This window comes from Rutidosis leptorrhynchoides, chromosome 4 (genome assembly GCF_046630445.1).
Source record: "Rutidosis leptorrhynchoides isolate AG116_Rl617_1_P2 chromosome 4, CSIRO_AGI_Rlap_v1, whole genome shotgun sequence".
NCBI lineage: Eukaryota > Viridiplantae > Streptophyta > Magnoliopsida > Asterales > Asteraceae > Rutidosis > Rutidosis leptorrhynchoides.
Window position 1 is genome coordinate 203,830,905 of NC_092336.1, and position 15,121 is coordinate 203,846,025.

A 15,121-nucleotide genomic window follows, 5' to 3' on the forward strand; every position below is an offset into this window, starting at 1 on the left:
CCGAAGGAAGATCCAAACGAACATCTTCGAACCTTTAATAGGATCTGTACTCTATTTAAAATCCGAGAAGTTGAGGATGAACAGATCTATCTCATGTTGTTTACCTGGACTTTAAATGGAGAAGCCAAAGATTGGTTAGAATCGTTACCTGAAGGGGCGATTGATACATGGGACGTTTTAGTTGAATTTTTTTTAAATAATTCTTTCCAGCATCTAAAGCTGTGAGACTTCAAGGAGAAATTGTTACGTTCGTGCAAAAGCCAAATGAAACATTATATGAGGCATGGACAAGATTTGGAAAGTTATTGAGAGGATATCCTCAGCACGGTTTTGTGATGACCCGGGAATTTCCAATAAAATTTAAACTTTATTCTAGTATGATTTCGACACGATAAGCAAAGTCTGTAATGTTGAGTCTGAAAAACCTTGAATTGTGTTCCTGTATTCATTTGACCATTGACTATTCCCGACGATTCACGAACAAATGTCTGTAAATAAATATGTATATATAAATGTAGGTATATGTATATTAACTTGAAATTATAAAATATAATTTAACCATTAGAAATAAATATGTAGCATAAGATACATGATATTATATTTCTATTTATATTTATATATAAAAATTACTATCCAAAATAAGTTATTACATAATATAAATTATAAACGATAACATGTGATATTAGTATATTAAAAATTTACACAACAACAATATTATTTTCACTACTATAAGAAGTATTAGTGGTAATATATATAGATATGAAGAGTGATAAATTTAGATTATTATAAAATTATCATTTTTATTATTATAAAACTTATAGGTATTAATATTATCAATAATATAATTATTATTACCATTACATTAATATAAAGTGTTATTATTATCATTTGTGATATTAAGAAGTATTATTATTATAGTTATACTTAATAACTAATGAGACTAAATATAATACATATATGTCTATAGATATATATAAACAGATATATTAAATACAGGGTATATATATAAATATATATACAATTATACATATATAGAATTACAAGTTATAATATAATTGACATGTTATTATTATTACATTCATTAAAATGTATATTAATATTAGCATTTAAAATCAGTATTATTATTATCAGTTATTAAATGTTATTATTAATAAGAATTATTATTATTATTATAAATAATTATCATTTTTTTATATATGTTGGTTATTAGAAAATGATAAAGTCCATTGTTTTTTTTTTTAACATCTATAATTTCTATTATTTTTTTTATTATTATTGTTTTTATCTTTATGATTAATAGGTTTATTAATTATTAATATTGATTTTACTTTATTAATTCAGATAACTATAACTATACTGTTACATATACAGCTCGAACAAATTTAATATCACAATCAACTTTTTAATTTTTTCTTGTGTTCTATTCTACCCGTGAAGATTGTTGTCGACAGTTTTTTTGGCTACAAGACAAGCTGTTACTTAATTAAGTCTTCATCTTTACATCAACAATTAACAATTATATGTATTATAGCAACCAAATTAAACTGAAAACTATTAAAAACTGCTCGATACCTCTGTACCTTCTACTTTTTAACCAAATCACGAAATTGAACGAAATTTAAAAATCCTTAAATGAGGTCTTGTTAGGAATTCTTCGTTCAAGCTATCTGCAAAATTTCAAAAACTAATTCGTTGTATCGAATACGAATTCATGAGTCAAAGTTTTAAATTCAAAAGTCAACAGATTTGTTCTTGGTTAAATTCGAGTTGTATTTGATGTTTCGAGTTAAATTAACGATTTCAGTAGTTTGCAGGATTGATTTGAAATACACTTCGTGTTATAAACATTGTCCAAATCTTTCTCATTTACAAAATCAATTTCATTTTTTTTTTAAAAACCTCGACGAACAGCAGGGATAGGTTCTGTTTATATATATATTTTTTTTTCTTTTCTTTTCCTATCCTATTAATTCAATCAACTATCCATAAATATTTAAATGCTTATGATGAATCTGTATATGTTTGGATTAAGTAAATTGTGGTCTGGCTTCGTGTTCTATCGATTGGAGGTAGAAGAAGAATAGGTTAGAACACTGAATGGCTGAGTTAAATAAATAAATATGAGGTATAAATCAGATAAAGAGTAACAGAGGAATGGTTCAGCATGTATGGGAGTGAGCGGGAGGTCGCAGGTTCGAGTCCCGTCTCAGGCTTTTCTTTTTAGAAGTTTTAAAAAGGGTATACACTCTTACTTTTAGTTCCATTACTATTATTATTATTATTATTATTATTCTTATTATTATTGTTGTTATGTTGTAGTTATTAATATTATTAATGATTATTATTAATTAAGGTATTTACAAGTGTTATTAATGTTATTATTATTAATTTTATCATTTTAAGTATTATTAACATCTTTATGATTAATATTACGAAATTATGATATGGAAGCTTTAATCATTAGATTTGAAATTTAACACGAAGATTTTGAATATAGAAATCTTAGAATATATATATATATATTATTAAGAAAATGATACAAATTATTATTATTTTCATTTATGTTAATATCGGTACCATATCTATAATTATTAGTAACGTTATTAATATTATTAAGATCATCATTATTATAATTATCATTATCATTATTATTAGTATGATAATTATTATTATTATTATTATTATTACAAATATAAGTATTAGGATAAAAATTATCATTTATTACTACTATGATAATAACTATTATAATTAGTATAATTAATATTATCACTTTTATCAATATTGTAGATATTATTATTATTAGTATTGGTAATCATTTTATTAAAATTATTATTACTAGTAACATAAACATTATTATAAATGTTATCATTACTATCATTCCTATTGAAAATTAATATTATGTTACTATCATTAAGATTACTATTATTATTATTATCAGTAATATCTATATCAATATTTTTAAAATAATTATGATTACTAAACTAAAAATTTTAATAACATACTTAAAGTTATAAGTATGAAAATAAAGATTTTATATACGTAAATATATTTTGTACACATAACTTAACTATAATAACATTTGTATATATAATATGAAAATATATAAACAAATAAATAATGAAACTTATAATTTATTAAATTATATCACTAATAATAATATATATTTATTCGATTACGATTACATGTATATTAATAAATATACAAATGATATAGGTTCGTGAATCCGAGGTCAACCTTACACTTGTTAAATGACGTCATATGTATTTTTACTACAAAATACAGTATAGTGAGTTTCATTATTCCCTTTTTAAATACTTTTGCAATATATATTTGTGGGACTGAGAATACATGCGCTGCTTTTATAAATACTTTACGAAATAGACACAAGTGATCAAAACTACATTCTATGGTTGAATTATCAAATCGAATATCACCCTAGTTGACGCGAATCCTAAAGATAGATCTATCGGGCCCAACAAGCCCCATCCAAAGTACCGGATGCTTTAGTACTTCGAAAATTATATCATGTCCAAAGGAGGATCCCGGAATGATGGGGATATTCTTATATGCATCTTGTTAATGTCGGTTACCAGGTGTTCAATCCATATGAATGATATTTTGTCTCTATGCATGGGACGTATGTTTATGAGAAATGGAAATATGAAATCTTGTGGTCTATTAAAATTATGAAATGCTTATTTATGTTAAACTAATGAACTCACCAACCTTTTGGTTGACACTTTAAAGCATGTTTATTCTCAGGTATGAAAGAGATCTTCCGCTGTGCATTTGCTCATTTTAAGGATATTACGTGAAGTCATTCATGGCATATTTCAAAAGAAGTTGCATTCGAGTCGTTGAATTCATCAAAATTATTATTAAGTCATTGATAGTCTGATATATTATGAAATGTGATGTATGCTTGTCAACTTTTAATGTTTGTCTTCAAAAATGAATGCAATGTTTGTAAAAATGTATCATATAGAGGTCAAGTACCTCGCAATGTAATCAAATGTTGTGAACCGTTTATAATCGATATGGACTACGTCCGGATGGATTAGGACGGGTCTTTACAGTTGGTATCAGAGCGGTGGTCTTAGCGAACCAGGTCTTGCATTAGTGAGTCTAACTGATAGTCGTTAGAATGCATTAGTGAGTCTGGACTTCGACTGTGTTTGCATGTCAAAAGTTTTGCTTATCAATTAGTGTCGAAAAATTAATTGCTCATCATCCTTAAAGCCTAGACACGTCCTACTGCCTCTATGGCATAGACAGTGTATAGATAAATTCATATCTTAGCGTATCTGTTATTGTTACCTTTGCCTGACAGGTTTCGTAGATTCCTCCGTAACTTATGGGATTTTAGTATTATATATGCATATGTAAATTTTGTATTGCAGGATACTAATCTACATCCTATAATCTATTTCTTATCGAAAATCCTTCATCTGATTGTACGAGATGAATCCTTCAACTAGTTCGAGTCCCTCGGATTTCGACAGCTATTCCGATAGTTATCCCGACAGTTATTCCGAATGGATAGTCATCTAAGCTCCGGAAGCAATGTCAGCAGAATGAATCAACCAATCATCCATCCTCAATTCATCTGATGGATTCGTAGTCGACTTAATCAATGGAGACGCGCAGAAGGCGATCCCTTCCACTAACCGAATTCACCTTTTGGCGAAGAACCTGAAGCACTTACCGGCGAACCTGTTCGTAACACCATTTTCACCCTCACTTCTCAAATATCTCGCCACGACTATATCATAACTCAGATTCTAAACCTTATTCATCCGCTCGTTCCGACCGACAATCATCCCGGAGTAATACAAGAAGTCAATGAACTTCGCGCTCTAGTAATCAATTTGGAGTATATGGTGCAAAACGTACCAGCTTCAGCAACATCACCAACATCAATACCAGTACCACCAATAACTCAAGTTCACATCATACACTTCAACATCTCATTCTGTACCTCGATTATAATCATCATACTATATATGGTTCTACATCGATTATCTTCGTTCGACATGGCGATTGTGTAATCTCTAATGTTTTAGAGATTTTATATTCTTGTTCAAACGGTAAATCAAATAAGATTAATATCATATTAACTCATTAAATCCATGATTACATCTGAAGAGAATATATATGTAAGTATATTTTCATAAAGATTGTAATTAAAAATTCTTTCGTATAAACTGTTAATGGTGAAAATATTTTAACGGGTAGGTAATACCCGAGGAATATTTAGATTTCACTTTAATAGGTTATACTGTACATTCTTCGAATCTGATTCAACATCCATTTACTATCCTATTTACATATACCGTTATACGTATCCGTTCACCGCAGAATAACCATTTTCATCCAATTTCATATTTGGATTTTGACCTGTCAGAATCCAACAAGTGGCATAATGAAGAAATAATGGACACAATAAAAATTGATTAGAAACAGACTAATTAACAATATGAAATTTTGTTAAGAAACCACGCTAACAAAGATCCTAGCTAACTGTTCCTAGCTAACTGTTAATTCCGTATTACATTTTATTTTATCGCAATTTATTTATCGCAATTTAATTATCGCAATTTATTTATCGCAGCTTATTTATCGCAATTTATATTCTCGCAATTTTATTTATCGTCATTTAATTTCTGTTATTATTTTACGCACTTTAAATATCGGGACACGTATACAAGGTTTTGACATATCATATCGACCCATCTATATATATTATTTGGAATAACCATAGACACTCTATATGCAGTAATGCAGGAGTTAGCTATACAGGGTCGAGGTTGATTCTATAATAATATATATACTTTGAGTTGTGATCGAGTCTGAGATGAATACGGGTCACGATACGTATTAATTAATTCGAATATTATATATTAAACTATGTATGAGTTATTGAATTGCTAGCTGTGGACTATCGACTGTGGACTAATAATATTGGGCAATTAAAGTGAATTAAAATACTGATTATAACATATGAAACTAAATAATTCTTCAAGTTTGCCACTTGATTTCATCTTAAACCTCATCTGTATCCTGACAATTATAATCCGCGTTCAAACACTTTCATGATCCTTGAAAATACCTCAATCGAGAAGAATCAAACGCACTTTATCTACGGGAGAAAAAGATTGATGCATTTAGTTATGCACTTGAAAAACACACGGAAACTGAGTAAACGTTTAACACATAACTGTGCTAATTTCTTTAGTGTTATTATTACCCAAAATAACCTTGCAGTTCTACTTCGAAATAGCCAAATTTGTCACAGCTCCAGCAAGACAACTTCGACTTTTTGTACGAAACAACCTTATTATAACGTTGATATATACGCGTGCTCTTTTATTGTTACCAGGGAACCTTTCATATTCCACCATATTACCATCAGCGTTTAATCATCTAAAAACACAATTTTCCTGAAACCACCTCGGATTAATAACCGATGATTCAGATATCATAGCATTAAATGCAGAGGAAACAGAAAAATGGTAGATGGTCTAAACGACCAAAAGTTTGATGATAAAGAAAGGAGTGTTAGGAACGCTCGATAGAAAATTGGGTACTGAAAAAACAGATTGAGCAAATCATGAAGGAGATCAAGGTCAAATACAAGGACCATACCATATATTCACAGAACCCAAGTAATTCTGGATCCGATGAAACCTTCAACGAATATCTTGCTCTGTACTCATGATAGAATCTTGCGTAAAATCTTTCTTCATCAACCATTGAAATTAGAAATTCTAAAATATCATCATCAATATCTTCGATATTCCTGAGGATATTTTCATAAATATTCTCGTCCGAAATTATGTACCTCTTCGTGCTTCCTGTGTATCATTATATTGGAAACATCCAATAGAAAATTTAGTACCGAAAAGTAGATTATGCGAAACTATGGAGAAAGCCGTAGACAAATCACAAAGAATAAGTTTGACTTCAAAGAATCCAAATGATTCAATGTCTGCTAAAGTCTTTAGTGAATATCTTGCTCCTTACTCTAAACTCTTGCAGACAATAGTTTCTATCATCCTATGATCTTAGATATTCCGAGATATTATCGTATCTTTCATTATAAATATCTTCCATATTTCTGGAGATATTTTTATAACTATTCTTATCTGAAATCATTAATCTCTTCGTGCTATCAGTATTACATCATATAGAAACTGTTAGTTTCTATATTCTGTAAACTTTCGAGCTTAAAATATGAATGTTATTGAAGTAATGTTAGGAACTGATGCATGAGTTAGTATAATATAATGACACTTGATCAACGTGATTATATTACAGTAAGTCATGCTGAGTTTCTAAATGGAATGTGATGATTCACAGATCATAACGTCATCAGGTGCCATGTTACACGACTCTTACGTTCTGTCTAATCTATAAACGTATCAAGAACATATTTTTCTTGATAGTCCTATATTTCCTTGAATTCTGGTAATTTGACAAGTCAAATTGTGCTATTACCATTTCTTTCATAGGACATTAACAATGTTCAATTCTAAAAACTTATATCTGCGAATTCTGGACCATTACAAGAGATGCCAAATCGCCAGAAGAAGAAACGAAGGGACAAAGCTCTGAAATAGAAATTGGAGTATAAATCGCAGCAAATAGGAGTGAGTATTAACTGTGGATGACACTGATTATAGGAAACAGAAAGGGGGACATTGAAATATAAAGGGAGATATAAAGCTCGATAGCAACGCATAAATTACAAACCGTGTATATCAATGTTTATCGCAACATAAAGACACGAGAGAATTAAAAGCACTACAACCCCAAAAGCAAAGTAGAAGTAAGCAGATTCCTCGGGTGGAAGTTGGAAAAGGAGAATGATTGTTATGATAGTAAGGATAAGGATAAGGATTAGATCTGGATTAAGCATTTCCACAATCTTTTGGATGTATGAACTAAGGAAGAGAGTATGGGAATGGTGAGAATAATGGAACGAAAGAGCTCAACTTATAATGGAAATATCAGACAGAGTAATCGAGGCAGATCACCGTATTTAATTATAGAGATCTTAATTTCCTTACTCGCCGAAGAATCAAATCTTTTAGATTTCGAAGATTTTCCATAAATCCCTTGAATTCCGGAATTCAACCAAGGCAACGTCAGAAGTTAAAACGAAACTTCATTTATTCATTTCACTCTTTTGTGATAGCTTCACTCGTACGCTTCGAGTAATCGAATCGTTTTATCCAAATTATTCAATAATGATAAAATTCTATTTATCAGCTCAAATTCGTCAGGAAAACATATTTATTGTTAGCCATGACGACCTCACTCAAATTTCGGGATGAAATTTCTTTAACGGGTAGGTACTGTGATGACCCGGGAATTTCCAATAAAATTTAAACTTTATTCTAGTATGATTTCGACACGATAAGCAAAGTCTGTAATGTTGAGTCTGAAAAACCTTGAATTGCGTTCCTGTATTCATTTGACCATTGACTATTCCCGACGATTCACGAACAAATGTCTGTAAATAAATATGTATATATAAATGTAAGTATATGTATATTAACTTGAAATTATAAAATATAATTTAACCATTAGAAATAAATATGTAGCATAAGATACATGATATTATATTTCTATTTATATTTATATATAAAAATTACTATCCAAAATAAGTTATTACATAATATAAATTATAAACGATAACATGTGATATTAGTATATTAAAAATTTACACAACAACAATATTATTTTCACTACTATAAGAAGTATTAGTGGTAATATATATAGATATGAAGAGTGATAAATTTAGATTATTATAAAATTATCATTTTTATTATTATAAAACTTATAGGTATTAATATTATCAATAATATAATTATTATTACCATTACATTAATATAAAGTGTTATTATTATCATTTGTGATATTAAGAAGTATTATTATTATAGTTATACTTAATAACTAATGAGACTAAATATAATACATATATGTCTATAGATATATATAAACAGATATATTAAATATAGGGTATATATATAAATATATATACAATTATACATATATAGAATTACAAGTTATAATATAATTGACATGTTATTATTATTACATTCATTAAAATGTATATTAATATTAGCATTTAAAATCAGTATTATTATTATCCGTTATTAAATGTTATTATTAATAAGAATTATTATTATTATTATAAATAATTATCATTTTTTTATATATGTTGGTTATTAGAAAATGATAAAGTCCATTGTTTTTTTTTAACATCTATAATTTCTATTTTTTTTTTTATTATTAGTGTTTTTATCTTTATGATTAATAAGTTTATTAATTATTAATATTGATTTTACTTTATTAATTCAGATAACTATAACTATACTGTTACATATATAGCTCGAACAAATTTAATATCACAATCAACTTTTTAATTTTTTCTTGTGTTCTATTCTACCCGTGAAGATTGTTGTCGACAGTTTTTTTAGCTACAAGACAAGCTGTTACTTAATTAAGTCTTCATCTTTACATCAACAATTAAGAATTATATGTATTATAGCAACCAAATTAAACTGAAAACTATTAAAAACTGCTCGATACCTCTGTACCTTCTACTTTTTAACCAAATCACGAAATTGAACGAAATTTAAAAATCCTTAAATGAGGTCTTGTTAGGAATTCTTCGTTCAAGCTATCTGCAAAATTTCAAAAACTAATTCGTTGTATCGAATACGAATTCATGAGTCAAAGTTTTAAATTCAAAAGTCAACAGATTTGTTCTTGGTTAAATTCGAGTTGTATTTGATGTTTCGAGTTAAATTAATGGTTCCAGTAGTTTGTAGGATTGATTTGAAATACACTTCGTGTTATAAACATTGTCCAAATCTTTCTCATTTACAAAATCAATTTCATTTTTTTTTAAAAACCTCGACGAACAGCAGGGATAGGTTCTGTTTATATATATATATATTTTTTTCTTTTCTTTTCCTATCCTATTAATTCAATCAACTATCCATAAATATTTAAATGCTTATGATGAATCCGTATATGTTTGGATTAAGTAAATTGTGGTCTGGCTTCGTGTTCTATCGATTGGAGGTAGAAGAAGAATAGGTTAGAACACTGAATGGCTGAGTTAAATAAATACATACGAGGTATAAATCAGATAAAGAGTAACAGAGGAATGGTTCAGCATGTATGGGAGTGAGCGGGAGGTCGCGGGTTCGAGTCCCGTCTCAGGCTTTTCTTTTTAGAAGTTTTAAAAAGGGTATACACTCTTACTTTTAGTTCCATTACTATTATTATTATTATTATTATTATTCTTATTATTATTGTTGTTATGTTGTAGTTATTAATATTATTAATGATTATTATTAATTAAGGTATTTACAAGTGTTATTAATGTTATTATTATTAATTTTATCAATTTAAGTATTATTAACATCTTTATGATTAATATTACGAAATTATGATATGGAAGCTTTAATCATTAGATTTGAAATTTAACACGAAGATTTTGAATATAGAAATCTTAGAATATATATATATATATATATATTATTAAGAAAATGATACAAATTATTATTATTTTCATTTATGTTAATATCGGTACCATATCTATAATTATTAGTAACATTATTAATATTATTAAGATCATCATTATTATAATTATCATTATCATTATTATTAGTATGATAATTATTATTATTATTATTATTATTACAAATATAAGTATTAGGATAAAAATTATCATTTATTACTACTATGATAATAACTATTATAATTAGTATAATTAATATTATCACTTTTATCAATATTGTAGATATTATTATTATTAGTATTGGTAATCATTTTATTAAAATTATTATTACTAGTAACATAAGCATTATTATAAATGTTATCATTACTATCATTCCTATTAAAAATTAATATTATGTTACTATCATTAAGATTACTATTATTATTATTATCAGAAATATCTATATCAATATTTTTAAAATAATTATGATTACTAAACTAAAAATTTTAATAACATACTTAAAGTTATAAGTATGAAAATAAAGATTTTATATACGTAAATATATTTTGTACACATAACTTAACTATAATAACATTTGTATATATAATATGAAAATATATAAACAAATAAATAATGAAACTTATAATTTATTAAATTATATCACTAATAATAATATATATTTATTCGATTACGATTACTTGTATATTAATAAATATACAAATGATATAGGTTCGTGAATCCGAGGTCAACCTTACACTTGTTAAATGACGTCATATGTATTTTTACTACAAAATACAGTATAGTGAGTTTCATTATTCCCTTTTTAAATACTTTTGCAATATATATTTTTGGGACTGAGAATACATGCGCTGCTTTTATAAATACTTTACGAAATAGACACAAGTGATCAAAACTACATTCTATAGTTGAATTATCAAATCGAATATCACCCTATATAGTCTGGTAATCTAGGAATTAGGGAACAGAAACCCTAGTTGACGCGAATCCTAAAGATAGATCTATCGGGCCCAACAAGCCCCATCCAAAGTACCGGATGCTTTAGTACTTCGAAAATTATATCATGTCCGAAGGAGGATCCCGGAATGATGGGGATATTCTTATATGTATCTTGTTAATGTCGGTTACCAGGTGTTCAATCCATATGAATGATATTTTGTCTCTATGCATGGGACGTATGTTTATGAGAAATGGAAATATGAAATCTTGTGGTCTATTAAAATTATGAAATGCTTATTTATGTTAAACTAATGAACTCACCAACCTTTTGGTTGACACTTTAAAGCATGTTTATTCTCAGGTATGAAAGAGATCTTCCGCTGTGCATTTGCTCATTTTAAGGATATTACGTGAAGTCATTCATGGCATATTTCAAAAGAAGTTGATTCGAGTCGTTGAATTCATCAAAATTATTATTAAGTCATTGATAGTCTGATATATTATGAAATGTGATGTATGCTTGTCAACTTTTAATGTTTGTCTTCAAAAACGAATGCAATGTTTGTAAAAATGTATCATATAGAGGTCAAGTACCTCGCAATGTAATCAACTGTTGTGAACCGTTTATAATCGATATGGACTTCGTCCGGATGGATTAGGACGGGTCTTTACAGGTTTAGACACTTATCAAATAGTACAAATATTCTACCAAGGATGCAACGTTGCTACATGAAAAGACATCGACATAACAGCTGGTGGTTCCATTATGAAGAAAACCGCAACCGAAGCTCACAAAATCATTGATAACACAGCATCCTACTCACATGAGTTGCATCAAGAAAAAGATATTTTTCGATCATCTAAAGCGGCTAGAGCCGATTCTATCCATGACTTTGATTCCGTTTCCGCAAAAATAGATGCTTTCGAAAGACGAATGGAAAAGATGAATAAAGATATTCACGCAATACGAATCAGTTGTGAGCAATGCGGTGGACCACACTTAACGAAAGATTGTAATGTTGAACAAACGATGGAACAACGTGAGAATGTTTCCTACATGAACCAACGGCCGGGAAATAATTATCAAAATAATTATCAACCGCCAAGGCCAAACTTCAATCGAAATCAAAACATTCTTTACAATCCAAATGGACCCAACAATAACTCGTACAACCAACAAGGTCCGAATAACCAACCAACTCAAAACAACACTTTCAATCAATAAAGACCTGGTTTGTATAAACCACCACAACAAACTGAAGATAAAAAGCCAAAATCTGGAAGAAATGATGGCAAAGCTAATCGAATCTCAAACACAATTTATAACATCTCAAACCCAAACAGATGAGAGGTTTGATCAATCATTAAGAACTCAACAAGCTTCCATTTTAAATCTAGAAAAACACGTAGGTACTCTTACTAGCATGATGAGTGAGAGGGAACAAGGAAAGCTACCGAGTGATACTGAAGTAAATCCTCGGAATGAGAATGTTAATATGGTATCAACGAATTCTGAAAAACCAGCATCAGAAGATGGGAAGGTTTTAGATGTGAGTAACAATGAAGAAGTTACAACACCACCACCACCCGAGTATGTAAAGCCAGTGGTGGCACCATACAAACCATCCATCCCGTTTCCAAGAAAAGGAGTTGAGTATGAGCAAGTGATAGGTAATAAAGTTTGTGATACCTCTGGAAAGAAGAAGAAGAATAAGAAAGTACAAGAAACAAAAACCGTAAAGATAAACCCGGTAAAGACAGTTCCACCAAAACCTCCACCAAGGTTGGGTGATCCAGGTGAGTTTATTGTTCCTTATCTACTTAGTGATTGTGTCATGTATGATGCACTAGCAGATTTAGGTGCGAGTGTGAGTGTTATGCCTCTTTCATTATATAAGAGATTAGGAGTAGGTGAGTTAAGTCCAACAGAGATGAGTGTCCGACTCTTTGATCAAACCATTAGGCACCCAGTTGGAATTGCTGACAACCTACCCGTTCAAGTAGGTAATTTAACCTTTCTAATCGAATTTATTGTCATTGACATAGAAGAGGACTCAAATATTCCTCTAATTTTAGGTCGACCATTCTTAGCGTCCACCGGGGCGTTATTTGATGTAAGAGAGGGTAGAATAACACTTAGTAATGATGAAAAATCGATCACCTTTGTGAGTCGAAAGTCTAAATCTCCACCAACCAAAACCGTTGAACCAAAAATGATTGGTAAAAACCATATTGTTTTACCAACTCCAACGGTAGTGCTTAACAATAATAAAACACCTAAGTATGGGGAAGATGAAGTAACACCTAATGATGACCTAATAACAAAGAACCCCTTTGTTGATACAAAATTAAATGACCCCGTTATTAATTATTCAATGAAGAAACTTATTAAACGGATTCGCGATGCTAGAACCAAGGGGAACTTTAAGTTATGTAACCGGTTAGTATCCAATCTATCGCCTAAAGAAAAGGTAAAAGTAGTTGAATTTGTGGATATTACACAGGAATCCGACCAATGGCTTAAATCAAAAGTCACATATATGCAAGTTGATTATGGTCCAAGAGAAATTGACAATGAAGTTAATCACAAATTCGACTCCACAGCTACCTAAGTGTGGGGAGATTCCAATATTCTAAGAAAAAATGCTGTCTAGAGGTAGTTGTTCTGTTCTCGTGTAGTTCCGAGAATGGAATCCGATTGGTCTTTTCCACTAGCAGACACTAAAGAACTAGTTTTCTTCCCCTATTCTGAATTTTTGTTTTGTAGGTTTTGTATGAAATTAATTTGCATTTTAATTTTTGTGTGATTTAAAAAAAAAACAACAAAAATTACTCTATTTCATTAAGTTTAAAAAATGATTTTTAAAATTCATCGTAAGTTAAAGACTAGGTCATGGAACCGAAATTGCTTTACCCGAGGGCGGGGCGACAAATTTTGTTATCATTATTTTTAATATTATTGATCTAAAGTATACCAAAAAAATTAAAAAAAACCCAAAAATCTTTGCTTTTAAAACAATCGCTTTAAAAACGACAAATTTTAAATTTTGTCGAGGGACGGACTAGGTAAACATACCGAAACTACCTAAAGTAAAAGGAAACAAAATTTTAAAAAATTATTCATTTAAATTGTTTTAATAAATAAAGGTTTTATAAAATATATATATATATATATATATATATATATATATATATATATATATATATATATATATATATATATATATATATATATATATATATATATATATATGTATTATTTATATGTTTGTAGTTTATCTTATGTACAAAATAGGGTAAAACAGAGCACTTTCAAAGACTGACATTAAGTTCAGCAAAAGATACTAATTTTGACGACAAGACGCAAAATATCAAATGTGATATAAAATAATATGTTTGCAAACTCGGTATTCTTAATCACTTTTCAACACTAATCACCCTCATGAATTTATAATTATAGTATGATTTCATGCAAATGAGGGCATTGCATGATCTCAAGTGTGGGGAAGGGTTATAAATTCTCAAGGGTTTACAATTAGTTTAATTGCCAATTTTTGTGAAAATTTGAAAAATTTTCAATAAAATGAATTCAAAATCATGTTTATACATATTTATGAACAATAAAACTAGGTGTTAATGCCGAAATTA